Below are 16,989 nucleotides of genomic sequence, written 5' to 3'. Positions count from 1 at the left end.
CAGAACAGCCTTCACAGCAGTAGTCACTAGAAAACAAGGTTTTAAAGTCTGGCTTTATAAATGCACATTAATGTTAAAGGTTACTGATTTCAGTCTACTGGATTCTACWAMACTTWACTGTATTTAAAGCAGTTTAAAAAGCAATAAAATCCACAATTTCCCYAGTTTGTTTCAATATTCTTTGTGTTAAAAATTATGGGGGTTAGATATGCATCTCATTCATGTAATAAAGCACATATATATGAATATATGCAGGTCTTAATTGAGTTTAGGTGAACATAGCAATGAATGAGGCTGCATCCCTTCTTCTTACTTATYCCGATTTCAACCTCTGGAAAATCAYAGCTTTTAGCATTCACWCTTCAYTTSTATTCCTAATGTGATTTCTAAGGAAAGACAGTTACWCATTGAAAGCCAGTGTCAGAATATACGATAAGATTTATTATTCACTCCTGAAAAGCTTTTAAATAATTWAAAAATATCAAAGCACATTTGTTCTGAACACAAAGGATCACATTTTYACACTGATAAATATTTTAGGTAGCTGCAGCATTATGCCATCTCTCCTATGCCAGTAATAGTAAGTATTAAAGATCCAACACTGCAAACACATACAGAGATTAGACCTTACTCATGAAGTCTTGAAAGACTTCTCTTATGAGTTGTTAATAATTGCAAGAGGAATGTTTGGGAAGGCCCATTCTGAAGCCCAGGAAACAGTGGGTTTGCCATCACWAGCACAAAGCCAGAGGTTTGGTTCCAAGCTGTCAGTGCAGGCTCTCAGGGCATGTCTGTCCCMGTCTGGGCAAGTGCTGGTTTTGTCCATGGCAGCAAATGCCTGGTGGCCTCATCTGTGCTCCCCTGCACCGGCTCCATGCTGGGAGCACMTGAGGCCAGGGGCTGGCACCCCCACACAGATCCTGCACCCTCCAGGGTAAYCAYKATGTGTGATGGGGCTCTGCTCTCCTGCAGATGGCTGAACACTTMCCGCCCCATGGRAAWCAGAGAATTAATTCCTTGTTTTGCTTTGCTKGYRTGTGTGGCTTTTGCTTTTCCTATTTAACTGTCTTTATCTCAACCCACRAGTTTTCCTCTGAGTCTCTCCTCAATCCCTTTGATGGAGAGTGAGTGAGGGKCTGTGTGGTACTTGGAGGCTGRCTGGGGTTAAACCAYGACACTGTGTTAGCTAYTGARTGAAAGATTRTCTTCTGAGCATAGAAGTTGGAAAAATGTACTAAGAAGGAGTGGTGAGATCATTTTGCAGATGTAAATGAATTGGCATTGCTCTGTAGATCAGTCAGCACCACTCCATATCACTTGTTTAACTGGCAGACAGCAGACCCAGCATGATTCATGACATGTTGTATTTGGCTTGTCATTGTTTTCTTGCATGAGACAAAGATCAGGTACACATTCAACACGTGCTTCTTCCACAGACTAATATTTCTCCCTACAACTGTGCTGGGTCTGGCATCTACAGACTGAATCACTTGCTGTCACYTTCCCCATGACAAGAAAGAAAACAGGACTGCAGGTCTCCCTCCCYGATGGCTACGTACACATCCAATTTAGAAATACAGTTTTGGACAGGAGAATATGTGTGACAATAGAATTTGTGTTTGTTGTGACACATTTATTATAGAGGGCAAATTTACATTTTTTTTACATTCAAGTCTGTGACCTGGAGATTATGGTTACAGCAGCATACTACCCCAGAAAGAAATGATATATTCTCACTTCGAGAACTGGTGCACTAATGCTTTCCCCAAGACAGCTGTCACTGCTCTTACTCTTCCTTCTTATCTTGACAGGCATTCTCCATTCCTCCCATTTCCTTTTGCTCTCTTTCAGCATCTCCCAAACCATTCCTTTTTCATGTGCTGTCTAAGAGGACCAACACTCAGAAATGTTGAAAGTCTTAAYTGACCGAGCTTCCAGTGAGGAAACAGTGTCTAAGATCCCACAGATTATTAGGAAGAAACACTGCTCTTCTCAGGAGCAATGTGGGTCATATGCAAAATCAGCAAAAAGGAATAGAAAGAACGTTATCTGAGATCTACTTCTGCCTCARTAAACCCCACTACTTCTGACTTCTGTAACCTATTTTTCTGCTTTAAAATCCTACTGCCTATGAATGATTTTGCAAGGACCACCTGGGAAGCCAGTCTAGGGTGAGGGTCTGKTTTTATTCTGCAGTTTTGAGACAGGCACAGATTGACTTGGTGGTTATGCTCACTGGCCTATGGTGTGCAGCAAGAGTATGTAGGAATCAATGTCCTTGAACTATACCAGCATGCAACCTGGCTTTGTCAGGCTTTCTGACAGTGGAAACCATAAACAGGGATTCCAGTCCTGGGCTTTCAAAAAAGTGCCTTCCAAAGCCAGGTGTTTTGCTCCAGTGTTTCCAGTTCTACTACAATGTGTGCAGCATTATCCACAGCCACCAGCAAAGACTGTGGATTTCCTCAAGAGCTTGTAAAAGTCTCATCCTCAAAAGCATTGTCCATTCTGCCATTTTCACACCACAGATGCAAARCAAAACAGGGAGAAAAGTAGGGAAAGAAATAAGTCTGGAACATGACTCCAGGGCATGGAGGTTTCCAGACCTGTCAGAATCTTTCAAGTGAATATTTAATTTATAATCAAACTAAATGTCCACTTCTGCCAATAAATAGCTAAGAAGGATAGCAAGCACAGAGCATCCTAATGGATGTAACTTAATTGCCATGGTCACRGGGAAAGTTCCAGTTTTATCACAAATGTAAAGTCTGAGCTTAACAGCCATTTAAAAATTCAAATGAATGGCACCTTTGCATCCTGACTGTAAGCAAGACATACTGGGATASATCCAGACACCTGACAGCCTTTATTTAAGGATGGCCAGCTACATSCAGGAGTAAAAGATAATGACAGCAGCCACAATGAGTAAATACTGTGCTTTGTTGGCTTGCACTGCAATACTTTCAAAGAGACTTGCAAAACCAGCAACTGAACTTTAGAAATATAATCACTGTGAATGAAGAGAAAAAACCTTGTTGAAATATTGCTATGTAATGTGTAGGAGACTATGAAGAACTGCATGCAGAACCTGAGATGGAGTTTCACAGAACATGCTGGGAGGCAACAAATTCTGTAATGAACAAAATTATAATGGGATGAAATGAAAAGATGATTTCTAAAATGGAAAAATAAAGGTTGAGATGTAAATGGTATAAATCATACCCAGCAACAGAAAATACTGCAAGAGTGTGGTTGAAATAATTTGCAAAGCAAAACAGAAAATGAACATACAAAATAAACAGCAGATGCAACAAACTAATAAACCTGTAATTTCCTGAGTTTCCTAGCAGAAATACAGCTATTCAAGGAAGCTTCAGCCAAATCTTGCTGTGGAGAGGAATAAATATTTATATGAGCTGTTATGTTTACAACTTATTACTGCTTTCTTCAAGTAAACACATATTTAACAAATCATCATGAGGCAGTATAGATGTTCATTTCACTTTTTCGATAGAAAAGAAAAAAATCTCTGCCCAATCCTTTTTGAGAGGGAAACACTTTCAATTTTAACTCTTGCCATAGTACCTTGGAGAGTGGGTTGGTCTCCAAAAAGCAACTGAACCAGCACTTGAAGACAGAATCCAAACCAATGGTTTTCAGAAAGGAAGACTACAGTATTGTCTTTCATTAATGTTGCTAAAAAAATCATTGCTATCTTCTCCACTATATGAGTTGCAAGTGAAAGAAACTCATAATAGTCTCAAATATCTCCTCAGGCCAGCTGTATGCCTRTATYTAAGACTTTTCAAAYATTCCTGCACTTTCTGAGCTCAACMAGGTGCCTTTACAGATCTGACMATTTCCTCACGTCTACCAAGAAAAAACCTCAAAAAACAGCAAAATCTACTGTAAATTATAATCTGTCATTGTAATTACGGGCCTGTTTTTCAAAATTCCCACAAAATATTCTTCAGGACATTAAGATGTTAAGCAGATGTGGTCAGTGCAGAGGAAAGGGGCAGTCAACACAACACAGAGATGCCAAAGGTACATTCAGAACTTCAGGAGATGTTTGTCACTGAACTTGAATAAGATGCCACCTATGAAAGAAATACACTACCCTGTATATTATAATATGTGAAAAAATATAAATAAATTAAAAATTTAACAATCTTGCAGCATAATAATCAGGGTTTAATAGGTGGAAACTCAGGAGAATACACTTTAAAGTGTAGCTGAAACTAATACAAATTATGCATATTTTCAAGAGGTCTAATTTGAAATAGAGTTTGGAAAATTATATTCAGTAACTACTTTAATTTTATCTRTTACACACTGATTTTGCATATTTTTTGTCATATACAAATTATTTTTCCCTATGGAAAATAAAAGTATTCAGAGAGCATTAAGACTGCTGAAATAAAAGAAAAAAATCTGTTAAAGTTAAATATGTTGTAAACAACATCCATATGTGTACATAAATTGTATTTATATTAATTATATAACATTTGTATTACACACCATAGAAACAAAAAAAAAAATAGGCCATTAGGGTTATCTTCAAGGCAGAGGTCTTTCAATATATTAAACTGAAATACCAAATACAACATTGATTTACAGAATGTGTAATAGTATAAAAACAAAGAATGTGCAAGGTGATTGATAAACATCCAGCCACTGTGAAAGAATGTATCATCAATATTTCCTCCACCACAGGAAAAAGCCGTACCAGAGAGCAGAATGTGCATTTGGCTAACAGCAGAAAATTGCTCCAATGAACAGAAAGTATTAGGTTGCATAAGGGCTTAAATGCACTCAAACAGGAAAAAAAAGACGCAGGAACAGCTAATGCAGCAGCTGGTTCAGCCTGCAAAGGGAAAGACCAGGACTTATGATTTAGCAATCTGTGTAACATCAAAAAAGATACATATGGTACACAAAATGCAGTGGGATTTAAATCTTACTCCTCTCTGCCCTTTCTAAAAATAACTTTAAAATTAGTTGAATCATCTGTAGACTATGGATAATTAAAGCTTTGGCTATTATCTGTTTTCCCACATGGGGGTGGGGTACAATTTGATTTAAAGCAAGGGTATATTTAGAAGATAAGATAATATAACCATGCTCTGTAACTTAATTTATCTTTTACCTTCAGGTTTCTGAGATACTTGAAATACTAGAGTCTAAAGGACATGTGAAAGATTAAGCTTCAATCCCTTTTCTTTAAAAATAAAAAATACATTATGGGTAAGCATAGAACTTCTGCAATGATCCAGAAAATGAAAATAATATAGTTTGGTTTTAAAATTCCCACCTTAATTTACATTTTTAATTTAAATGTTTTTATATTTTTGATGCATATGCATTAAGTCTTTAGGGAAAAAAGGGAACCTCAAAATGAATGTGGAACTGTGATGCCTTATCAAGACAGTATTTTTTTTTTTAAATCTTTTTATTTTAAAAGCTGTTTTACATGTTTTTCTCTCCATTTGAAATGAAACCACTATTTGAACAACCTGGTCAGTGTGATAGTTAATTTGTTCTTTTCCTCTACTTTTAATGTATTTTCATGGTGTAATAAAATATACAGATGTGATTTTTCTGCAACTACCAGACAAAAACAGAGGTTAAAAACCAGAATGTTCTCTTTTGTGGGCTTTACAGAATGAAATGTGATAAGCTTATGAAGGATTTAAACAATAAACCATTGTGATTGCATTATTATTACAGGTCATTATCATCATGATGATAACAAGGCAAGGGTGGATATTAGAAAAATAGAGATATAAAGCACAGTTATTAGATCAAAAAGGCAATTATGTAACTATATAACAAAACCTTCTGTAAAGTATTGTAGCTGGAAATAGAAAAAATAATTTTATTGCATTCCCCTGAGAAATGTCACAAATTGTTCTGCCCTGTTCATATGGAAATCTATTTTTAAACACCAAAAAGGCTAAAAGAAATGTTGGTTACCCTCTGTGCCATCACTTGCAGGAAACAGAAAAGCTTAAGCTTTCCCTCATTCAGGTGTCTTAGTTTTCTTTACTTCACTGTATGATAATTGGAGGAAAAAAAGAAGGTATGCAAGTGACCTGGAAAACTCATAAATCATTGCTCATTGACATCTAATTAAATTTCAGTAAATTAAACCAGCTGAAGCAACCGTAACCTATGTGACAAACTTGGTACTACAAAGCACAGTATTGATATCACTGAAAAGCTGGAACAAAAAATAATGACTGGCTTCTGTCACCTACAGAAAATAGACATAAACCACCAAGACGTGAATCTGTCCTAACTGGAGTTCTTAAACTATCTAGTTGTGTTTTATAGTTGCAAGACTGAAAAACAACAAAAAAACTTCTTAATCTACCAAGTGAGCTATATTTTTAGCTGAATCATTACAGCATTATCAATTTGTCGGAAGAAATTGTGGGGTCTTTTTAGTAGAATAAGAGATGTTAGTTAAAAAAAAAAAAAAAAAGCAAAAAAAAAAAGCTGCATTCTGGGGTTTGAAAAATCTGGCAGTTTGTTCATGTGAGACCTTAGTACAAAATACTGAATATGTTTTGTCTTGGCGTTTTTGTCCCCATGTGAAGTAAAAAAACAGGTATAAAAACACAGCTATTCTACGTGTGTTACAGACAGAAAAACAGGAGGGTATGTCATTTTTTATTATTCCAGAATTTAAACCAAATTATTCTTTCACCACGCTCAATTTCAGAGGGCTTTGCATTTCACAGGTCGTTTATGTATTACTGCGGTTGCTAGAGAATAACAATAATCTAAGGACCTCTGGCCACACAACAGCATTGCATTTTACAGCTTAAAAGCTTTTAGGAAAGTCCATATTCATTGCTGCTCTGCTGGTATGTTACTAGATGGAGAAATTAACAACAATTATCAAGGAAGCTGAGACTCTAAATTTAAGCAAAAGCCACTRCAACTACTAATGAAATAAAATGTCCTGCTTTGTGCTAAACTATATGCAATACACAGCAATCTTAAAATAAAACATTCAGTTGTATGGTGTCTTGGCAATTAGAAAGAAAAAAAGGAAGTGTTTAAAAGGTACATGCATAATTTTAATACATTTCTTAAAAGCTAATTTTAAATTATATAGAGTTTTACCACAATGCTTAGTGTATTAAAGGTTTCAAACACAGAATAGTTGCTTAACTCGGGAAACAGGAAGGGTTTGTCTTTTTCTCTGAAGAGAGCTTTGGAAGCAGTAGAAGGAAAATGAAAAAAAAAATTCCTATATTAAATTATTCTTATCCAGGCAAGATCTCGAGTATCTCTTCAATTTGGTGTGGTTTTGTTTTTCAATTCTTGTATGCAATGACAGCAGTTTTGAAAGGTASTTTATAAAAAGCAAGCACACATAATATTTAGATTTATGTTCTTTATCTTTGGCTCCAACTCCTAATTCCCTCTTTGCTATTCTATTTCAAGTAAATATTGATGTTCTTCCTTATAGAATTGGAAATTATTTTAAATCAACACTGAAATKAGACACATTTTTGATAATGCTTGTCAGCAAAGGAGGTCTGATGGTCTATTACACATTCCCAGACTTCCTTGCAGGGAAGACAATTTAACCCTTTTATCTATCATTAAGAATCTGAAAGGAGCAATTTTAACCACWATCTATTAATATACCTTCTAAAATTATTAGCAACCTTCTAAATGCCCTCCTGGTTATTCCAAGAGATACTCAGTTGTACCTCATCAAGTAGAGGACATTGTCATGGTTGCATGTCAAAATTTCATATATATTTTATGAAGGGAATATTTATGGGCTTTCYACACAGAAATTAGAACTATTGACTTAAAGAACCTTATGAATAATTTTTTTTTTTTTTTTATCCAGATACTAGTTATTAAAAAAATAAAGACTTTTCTTCAAAGTCATGTGTCTGGAAGGACAGAGAGAACATATGAAATAATAACATGTGCAGCCCCAATAATGATGGCAGAACCATTTCTCTCTCTAAAAAAGAATAWAATGAAATGTAAAAAAAAATTAGTTTCCATTTTCAAAAAGAACAATTTTTGGATGTATCTGTCAATGGAAATCAGGAGAATGGCCATCTCMATCCTCTCTACTGTTTTTGAGAAGAAAACTTAGTAAACATATAGCATTCTTTAGAACACTTCTCTCCCCTGTAGATTTAATTCCCATGTGTTATAATGTCTCAAAAGCATCAAGKATGTGGTTTGCAGTTTAATAGCAAACTTTCTTCCAGTATCTACCATGCAAAGAGTTAAACACCTGCCTTGGGTACAGAAAATATCCACTGCTCCATAAAGTACAAGAGATTATAAATTGCTACAAATAACATTTCCACTAGTAGGATTTCCTATGAATCAAAAAAGATATTTTAGTTTAGGAAATAGGGCAATTTGTGTACCATCCCTCGGCAGCCATTTCAYGCCTCAAATTGGAATTTAAATCCAGCTCCAGTCAGACCCATTCAAAAATCTTTTAAATAGAGAATTCAAGCTCTAAAGGGAAATTCAGATCTACTTAAGACTAAGATGCAAGGTGACTAGCAGTTAAACCAAAGCAGCATGCCTTTGTCTAAGACTATTTCTATAAAGTTGAAGCTGCTAACTCCTCAAACTGAAATCTCTTTTCTCTGCTTCTGGTCTTTTCCAGAAGGTCAAGCAAAAACCTTTGCTAAATAACAAGTACATGCTGAATTACATGTTTCAGCCACCACATCAATTATGTTTCTTTCACAAAAAAAATTAAACTTGTTCAGCTCATTAGAGTTATGCTCATATACTCTAGTGGCAAATCTTTACCCTTCCCAGATCTAAACCAGATGGTTTTTCCTGTCTGACAAAAAAAAAAAAAAAAAAAAAAAAAAAAAAAAAAAAAAAAAAAAAAAAAAAAAAAAAAAAAAAAAAAAAAACCCAAAACCAAAACAAAAAATCAAAAACAACAATCTCAAAATGCATATATTTTTAATGAATCATTCTCACTGGCACACCTTTATCCACTACTGCTACTTCCAATCTTATAGGAGATGTTTCAGCTTGCCAAAATGTGACTTAGAGCTAAGACAGAAATTAATAATATTTTGTCAAAGTTGAAGATTGATCTATTTGTAACAATTTATGCACTCCACTTAGAAGTTACGTGTCTTTAGAATACCTATAAACAAATGCTATAGCAGCAACAGTTTCTTAACAGAATATAGTTGATAAGAAAACATTTATCAGCATTTCATTCCATGATATATTCCTTTTATTTGATGAGATAAAGCAATCTATTTTTGGACTTTATGAAGAAGTATCTTTTATCTATTTTTCTTTTGCAATCTCATATAATTGTTTTTCAATGACAAAAGTTTTAATAAAGAATAAATAAAGAATAATAAYTAATAAAGAAACTTTTGTTGTTAAACGATGTGGAGACTTATGAAATCTGGATTCAATTGGYTTTTTTTTCTTTATATTTCATGTGTGAAACTGGTATTCAGAACAGTAATACCAMCTAAAGTGAAAAAAAATTAAAACTTGAAACCACTTTTTGTGAAACTGTTTCAYGTAACTATAAAAATATTTAATCGTAAGTACTTTAACAGGTACATTTCCCTACTGAAGATTTAAAACTTCATTTGTTACGCTGTTTGCTTGCAGTCTGAGTTGATTCCATGACAAATTCAAAACCAGTGACAGGCAGTTGCTTTATTCTCCCTCAGTATATAGGAAACAGTTTGACCAAAGAGGGGAAAGTCTCAGCTGCAGCCAAGAAAAATCATATATGTTCTTTTTATGCCCTGGAAGGAATAGGTGGCTTCCATGTCCTTAGCGAATTTTCAGGAAACTACTGCTTAATTAAAAAGTCATTGGAAAAATATTTTAATAGTCCTTGGAGCAGGGAGTAAGGCATCACCTCTCTCATTGAATTCTCTGCCTCCTTGGTTTGACAGCTCTCATCTGCAGCCACATGAGCTGTGTGCTCTGCATGCACATTAAAACAGTGCCAGAGAATGGATTTGGGAGGGCTCCTCTCCATCCACAGCAGCCCTTTCTCTCATGGATCAACCATTCCACAAGGACATGCAAGAAATGGCTTTGAACTCTGGGGATTATGAGGAATTAAACCTCAGCTCTACATACCCCCCAGCCCACGAATATTGCTGCCATCCAGATGATGYCATCAAAAGACTGACCCTTCTCTCTTGGGTTACTGTATTTATTGCAGAGAACAATCCCCGAGAAATGTCAGGTTTTCTCAATGCATAGCTACTTGATCATGCCCCTGTTCCAGGTATCACCATTTCTAACCCCTTCAGGAAGTTATATTAAAACATGAATAAAAATGCTTTAGTTACCACCATTTTTTTAAGAAATGCTATTTAAGCAGAGAGGAGATGGTTAAAACTATAGCATAAAATCTTTAGATGAGGCTTTAACGAGTTGGGGAAAAGAAAGCTGTTCCTCAGGACTTGGCAAAGAGATGATGGACAACAACTCAAGTTTAGCTGAAGTACCTCTCATTCTTTCTCTTTTTCTTCCTTGGGGAGGTGTCAGGAAATGTCAAGTAGGCCATGTAAATCAGACATGATTTGTAACAACATCGAACAAACATTTCTGGATTTTACCAAAAAATAATCTCATTTTCAATTCTTATTTAAATTACCCAAGTTCTATCTACAAACACACTCAATAATAAAAATAAACACAAGGATCATGAAAAATGATATCAGCATCCTCAAAGAAGGCCAGTAAAATATTTTTTGTCCTGCATCACACTAAAATAACTTGGCATATAAAAAGACACGTTCYTCCAGCTTAGAAAAGGAATGGATTTCAAAAATGTCAGATTCMATTTTACATAGAATGCCAAGACAATTTTGGGGCACCAAACCTACAGACAAAACAAATTGTACGTATTTATCAGTGTTGATTACAGTTACTATATTTGTATCAAACAGATGCTGCCAATATGGACACTGACCTGTGAGCACGTGCTATGAGATTGTCAGTACCAAGATTCTCATAGATGTCTTCAGAAGTCTCAAATTTTTTGGTCTATTGGATATGGATTCTCCTTTTAAACCAACATTATCAGAAGAAACCTACGTAAGAGCTGGTTAGGGCTGYCCTTAAGGCTGTACCCTTTAATAGTGAGGTACCTAGACTGTGCTTCCAGACATCAACTAGGAGAAGTCAGGCAGCACTTCAGATGCAGCTAGCTCAGAAGACTGTGACTGACAACACACTTTCATTCCCAAAATTTTACTAAGTGCAGTTAGATGATAACTAAACAGATCCACTATCAAGAGCTACATGTGAATAACACCTATTCCAGAGAATGCCCATTTGGCAGTATATTGAAATTACAGTCTCTTTTTTTTTGGAAAAATCCTGCTTTTGCTGTACTAAAAATGACACATGCACACACAAAACCTGAAGCCCTGAGGCAAAGACACAAGAATTCTTATGGTTATAAATGGGAAACATTACATTTGTCAAGAGACACACAATTTCAATATCCTGGATTCTGAAGAGAGAAATAAATAAAACTACAAGGTTGCTACAGGGGACAATTGACTATGAAACAAACGAAGTCTCTATTAATTTCCCATAAATTTCCCATGAAGAGAAAAAATTCCGATTTTGAAGAGATCTTCTAAAATGTTTAATCAATATCTAGGACTGGAATTCTCAGATACTGGAGATTAACACCTCTGAAGAGTTGTGTTACCTCTAAAAAAAAGTAGAAGAGTAGGTAATAAACATAGATATTAATCGCAAGATGAACTGGTTTGCGTGATTTAAGGTTTTCTATCTGGCACAGAGCAGCAGTGAAGTATGCCACACTGTGCACAAAGGGAAAAATTACTATCAAATACAGGCCCTGGATCCCTGCCAGTCTTCCAAAGTTGAGATGTATTAACTCTGATTGGATCTGACTGGACAGGGAGTGCTTACTGCTCCTATTATTTTATATTGCCTTCCTTCGTGCCACCAAAACAATAAATACTTCGTACAACCCAACACACGCTGTGAATATGATAGTGCTTTCCCACTGAACACATTTCTCAGTGCCCAGATTAAAGAAACATTTAGATGCACAAGTGCAGAAAATGATTTCTCAGATAATAACCCCAAGCAAACCTTGACTGATTTCTTAACCAAGCTGTATGTGGCTATTTTCMATGGAAGTGTAAGACAACTGACTACTCTACAGATCCAAAAACATCACCAATTTGACTGAAGAGAAAGTTTCAGGAGCTATCCTCTACTCAAATTCACTTGCATTTTGCATAGTGCATGCCTCAATCCCTAGATGAGTCAAATTCTGTAAATTCATCCAGTACAATTCCATTATGATGAGCATGGAACCTCAGCAGCAATTTCAGCATAAAACACAGCTTTTGCTCAGAAATACAGAAGGAAAGAATGATGCGGTTTTTTGTTTGGTTTTTTTTTTTTTTTTTCCCTCTTATCAAACTAAATAAGAAAGTAAATGGACAAGAAACAGAAACAAGGTTGGGATTAGAGAAATGGATCTCAAACCTTCTCATCAGAAGTGGTTCATCTCACAGCTCTCATTAATTACTATGCTAAAGTAGCCATAGCCATTGTATATAATGATAGCATGAAGTACATGCAATCATATTACACTATAATCTTTACAACGGTCTAGGAGCCAGGATATCTAGCAATAACCAGAAAATCTCAGAGCTTGTTAGTTAAAAATCTTCGTGCATTTCCTAGGCAAATGATCTAACCACTATTCTGGTTGTGGCCATGGCTATTCCTCCTAAAGGTGTGTAGTCATAGAACCAAATTCACAAGATTCATGGGATAAGGAAAAAAAAAACTAAAAATTAGAAGAATGAATCTGTAGATAAGTGACTCTTTGCTCCAAATATTATGAGTCTTAGCCAGTGACTTGATTACAGTAAAATGCAYGGAATCTAATCCATCTTTTTGTGGTTCTGCCTGCAGGTTACACGATTCTTCACATAAATACGTGGAATAAAGTATCTTTCACATGTGGATGACTTACAAGATACAAAACAAAGTAAATAAGGTATATTYTTATTGAGTAATTCTTTGGCTTGTTAGGATTTGCCATGACCAGAGCTAGGTAAGCACAGGGGGAAAAAATCCCAATCCTTACTAGTGACACTGCTTGTATATGCTTATCTACAAACATCTGGATTCACTGAGATTTACCAGGAAAAACAATGCAGAATGAAGCTCGTAAACATTAACAAAATCAGGAGTTCAGCAAAATATCCCATTTAATCTCTGCTTTCCTGACAGCTCTCACTAAATATTGCACACATATCTGAATCATACTTGTGATCCAACTTTAGGYCTTTTAGGGTCAAAGTTGAATTTCCTGTAAGGCTCAAACTTCTATTTCTCCCTGTGATTTAATAGTTCCACTTTCWTCTTTGGGAGACAGGGATCTATTGAGTCACTCTTATGCATTCCCACCTTAAAATAAAGGCTTTTTTAAAATAAAAGGCCCTGCAGAATATCCTAAAGAAGTTCACAATGCTCAGCAACATGTGTCAAAGTTGAGTCCCTTCAAAGGGAAGGCTTCTTCCCCTCATCTCTGAGGAAGAGTCCTGAATACCAGCTGTGTACTCACACAAGGGTCAAATTTCACCCCAAAATAAGGCTAATTCCAACCCTCTCACYAAAATCAAGAAAAGYCTGTTAACTGGMACTGCACAGYATTGGGGCAATAGGAGRAGTTTGAAGGTARCCATAGATCCTAACAGYTCTCAGTTCTGAAGACTGAGCACCRYGTAAGATGCYTCTTTTCCTCACAGCTTCACATTTTTGTGCAATACACAATAAAAAAAATTACCATAGGGGTGGTAAAGTCTAATTTCTCTTCCAGGAAGAAGACATAATGGTTCCAACAAAAAATTAGAAAATAAGAAGGGAGCTACTTGGCCATTCTAAGTTTATAAAGTAGTCAAACAGGATTTGAAAGCTCAGCATCATTATGATGAAGAGGAGCTGGTCTTTTTTAATGGAAGGTTGAGACTCTGTCTCCAGCTCTTTACAATCTGTTTCCCTCCCTGGCCCTCACATTAATCTCACTCCCATGCAAGCAGAGCCAGCTGTTCTTCAGCCAGCAGCTTCTTCTTGCAGCAAGTCTGATTTCCAATGGCAGCACAGAAGTGCAAACACTGTATGTTCTTTGGACATTTATTTATAGTCTTTATCTGACAGAGCTGGGCAATTATAAAGACATCACGATAATTTGTGAACAGGAAAAAAGGGCTTCTCCTACTTAAATTTGTCCCTGGAGAAAACAGAATACCATCTACTTGCAGAAAGCAATTCATGAACATGATAAGTAAAATATGAACAAACTCTATGAGCAAATAGCAGCAACAAACAAATCAAAACCATGACCTATTTATGGGTTGATTATAATAACAAAAAATGACTACAAATAAGTGCTGGATAATTTGTGAACCAAATAAAGGGCTACCATGCTCACATATAAATCGCTGTCAATGAATAATTTAACCAGCTCTAGCCAGAGCCATCTATTTATTAAGAAACCTCACCAACTGGATCAGGCAGAATGATTTATCTCTATACACAGTGATAAAACCAAGGGAAATCAGTACTGCTGGACATTTTAAATGCTGGATTTGATCCTCTGGAGCCTCATAGCATCATTTATAACTCTGTAGCCTGGACTTTAGATGTAGCCACTCTAATTTAGTAACATTTTAAAACCACTTTGCCCTGTACAGATGACACAATACAGAAGGCAGTGAAAAATCAACATTTTTTCGTTTATATTATATAGAAAAACAACAAAGTTTTGCATTATTCTTCTTTGACTTTAGAAATATTCTACATGGAAAATAACATAAATATGCTAGCAGAAATATATAGCAATACTTCTTAGAAAAGCTAGCATAAATCCCAGAGTGAACATTAGGCTCTTCAAAACAAAACCATGAAATCTTTTACATCTTTTTTTTGAACTTTGCAGAAAAATGTTTCCTGAAGAGATTAATAATATAAACAAAGTAATAATTCAGGTAAGATTTTCCTTTTTCAGAAGTAGGTGTCACTGYAAAAGCAGAAGAGAGTACGGTTATTAATTTTATGGTTTACTGCTTGATTTTTTGAGGCAAATGTTCAAGATCACCATGTTGCTGTTAGGACTGGTGTCTTCCAATGTGCACTGGTTTTCCACATCGAAGTAACTGATGAGTATCCTTGCTTCAAGCTTCTTAAAATGACATTGCATAAGGCCAGAAGGGTAACAAGTTACAGGGAAATAGTTTTAAAACCACTGCAAGGGCGCTTTACCACTCCATAAAAGCACACTATACCTTTGTCAAGCAAAGACATGAGAGAAAAAAAAMCTGAGAGTTTGACACAAGAAACCTGTGTTTTCTGTAACAACAAAGAAAAATTGTTTTAAAAAGTGACAACTGTGTGCCACAGTGTATATGCCCCATTATCCATCTGTACTCTGATTCCCCTGTTTCTGTTTTTGGGCTAGAAAGAATTAAAAGATAGACTACCTATTACTTTCACACTTGACTTCTGACTCAAATTACAACTAATTTGGTCCTTATTATTATTACACATATATTGTAATTTCTAGACAAAGAAAGTGGGTCTTAACTGAGATGAAAATTCTGTATCGCCTTTCTGCAGAAAAGATCTACAGATTACTTACAAGAACCTCAATGTACTTAAGAAAATGGAGTCAGAAATAGCAGCAAATTGGGTAAAATGCAGCCAATTTAAGCTTTGCTGCTCTCTTCCCTMCATATGAAGCATATATAAGCATATATATTTGCTTATAGCTTTCAGGTTGGCAACTGCTCAGATACTACATATATTCCACCACCTTACATACTAAACTGTGAAACCTGCACACTTTGATCAGAAGCCAGGTCTGCCAGGAAAAYTACAATATTTCATCAAAGATTTTTAAGTAACAACACACAGAGAACTTTTTTTTTTTTTTTTCCTGCTAAGACATTGGGTTGTTTGCTAGCAAAAAAATGTGGTGTACTGATTACAAAAATAAAATGTAAAATAATTGTAACAAAAATAATAGTTGGCCGTTCTAAGTTTATGAAGTAGAGGAGTCAAATCASRAAGTATTTTGCATCAGTTTACTCCCATCYAGCAAGACAAACAGGAGAAACACAAACTGTTATGATGGCATTCCCAAACTGAGCTTCATGCAAACTTCCAAATTTCTTSATTAARTTGGGACTAGTTTCTGTATAATCTACTGTTTCAGGGCTTCAGGAGAAWAAATGTTGCATTTGGGAGATTTGCTACCTGTTTTAACCCTTCTAAAGGCAAATGTATGAAAAATTTCATTTGCATTTTCCAAAAATATCTTTTGAAATTTCTTCATGAAACCTCTCTACATGCTCATTACAAGTAGGTCTCTCATCAGATTTTTTTTTCATTATTCTCTGCATTGCTACCTGCAATTTTTAGAACTTCTTGGAAATCTGTTRTAACATCCTCCAGTGACCTTTAAGCCTCAAATAAAACCTGGATTTACAGCATAAAAATTGCAGTTCACTYCAGTGAACAATCCACTCTTTAGAGACATGCAATGCAGCCAACAATAAATCTTTCTTCAGGTTTCATACTTTCTTTCTAGGTCAGCCATACCCCAATTTCATCAATGCTGTGCTATAAATCCCAATAACTAAGATCTACCACTGAGAATATCCCATTTCTACTCAGGATACAGAGGGGACATACTCTGCCCAGTGAGACTGAAGAACAGRAAACACTTGGGAGTTTTTTCACCAAGTAGTTTTTAAGGATGGCCTTGGAAGTTTTTCATCAGACAGTGCAAGTATTTCCTTTCTGAACTCCCAAGTTCATTATGGGTTCATAATGCCCTCAAACTAGACACTATATCTAATAATTTTCTTATTTATTCTAGTAAATCAATATATTTTGCAACAGTTCTCTAAATAAGGGCCA

General features: G+C 35.5%; 1 protein-coding gene across 1 annotated transcript in view; it reads right to left on the bottom strand.

The window, feature by feature from the left end:
- The window catches only part of SEMA5A (semaphorin 5A), a gene marked incomplete at its 5' end in the record, with an annotated part of 210,120 nt that overhangs the window by 89,502 nt on the left and 103,629 nt on the right, over positions 1-16,989 (bottom strand). The window lies entirely within an intron of this gene.

This window comes from Malurus melanocephalus, unplaced genomic scaffold (genome assembly GCF_030028575.1).
Source record: "Malurus melanocephalus ecotype Western Australia unplaced genomic scaffold, MMel_1.1 scaffold_133, whole genome shotgun sequence".
NCBI lineage: Eukaryota > Metazoa > Chordata > Aves > Passeriformes > Maluridae > Malurus > Malurus melanocephalus.
Note: the sequence above shows the minus strand (reverse complement) of the source record. Positions and strands in the feature narration are given on the sequence as shown.